This window comes from Penaeus monodon, chromosome 19 (genome assembly GCF_015228065.2).
Source record: "Penaeus monodon isolate SGIC_2016 chromosome 19, NSTDA_Pmon_1, whole genome shotgun sequence".
NCBI classification, from domain to species: Eukaryota; Metazoa; Arthropoda; class Malacostraca; order Decapoda; family Penaeidae; genus Penaeus; species Penaeus monodon.
The window spans coordinates 27,582,766-27,584,058 of record NC_051404.1 but is presented as its reverse complement, the minus strand read 5'-3'; the positions used below and the strand labels follow the sequence as shown (position 1 = coordinate 27,584,058).

Below are 1,293 nucleotides of genomic sequence, written 5' to 3'. Positions count from 1 at the left end.
TTTGTTTCGACAGACTGAATCCAGCATTTCCGTGGACAGAAGTTGTCAATGGAACTGCGAGCAGGTGTCTGCCATCTGCCGATCTGCTTTAAAGGTTAGAGAAGTTGGCACGTGGACTGATTTTGTGAGAATCCGTTGACCCGCGTGTGAGTGTGTATTATGATAAAGGGCAGGCAGTTTTGTCGGAGCCACAATCCCAATTGCTATAAGTGTCTTAGTCAGTGAATTCGATTATTACAAAGAGCAACATAAAGAACAAATAAATGACATAATATTGCAAAGAGTAACCAGACATGTACGAATACTGCGTTCTATGTCCTCAGAAATGACTGAATATGTATACAACCTGAAAAAGCGTAAATTACTGTATTCTTGAATTATTTGGAATGAATGAAAAATCACATTGTGATATCTTCGTGATGTCTTTTTGTTGCTTCCCTTCAGTATATATTTGCTTGCGAGGCGTATACAGCATTACACTAACACTACCAGTAATGAAGACCGAAGATTGACCAGAAAGTCTCATTCTCCCTGTAACTCCGTACTTCATCCTCTTTAAAGACAAATTTGTCCGCAGTCCCGACGCATCAAGGTTTCTCTAGAGCCTCCCTAAAGCTGCACGTCGGGAGAAGATTTATGTTGTATGATTCTGAAGCCTTGTTCTGTATCGCCCCTCATATTCACCTAGCTGTCTGTATCCGCGTCTTACACCAAGGGCAGGTGATGCCTCTATTGATTTACATTTAATGGCATTCTGTTCATTTGCTGCTAAATGTCAATAAGCAATTTGATTTCTTTGTATGTTTTAGTGAATTGAAAAGAAAACGAAAAATATTACATATTTTTAATAATGTAACAAAATCCTTTATTTTCACATCAAACAAAATGTTTTACTTGACACGGATAATTTCCTCAAAAAAGATTAAATTATTCAACCTATTCGTCACCTAAAGACTGAATGTCACGAAAGTATTCCCTTAAGATGAAAGACGGTACTGAATATCTTACCTCTTAACAAGGACCTGTTCTGAGGGTCCTGGCGCGCCTTCTCTTGAACCAGCTCTTCATTAACCCTTAACCCTCCCCTCTCCTGCCGTCAGCCGCCGCCCTTCTCATCCTGGGCCGGGCGGAGGCAGCTTGTGTAACCGGAAACCACAGTGTTTGTTAGTTAGGATGGGGAGGGCAGGGCCTACCTGGCACAGTCACTACAGGTTGCTTTATTCGCCATTGATGTATAGAGGAAATGACGATAAAGCCATAAACTTTTACATATTAAGTATCTGTATATTTCTC

General features: G+C 40.5%; 1 protein-coding gene across 1 annotated transcript in view; it reads left to right on the top strand.

Moving 5' to 3' along the window:
• LOC119585149 overlaps positions 1-1,293 on the top strand; it is a 114,696-nt gene that overhangs the window by 78,070 nt on the left and 35,333 nt on the right. The window contains exon 2 of the mRNA XM_037933779.1: positions 14-94. The gene's annotated coding sequence lies outside the window, so the exon portion shown is untranslated. The remainder of the gene's footprint in view (positions 1-13; positions 95-1,293) is intronic.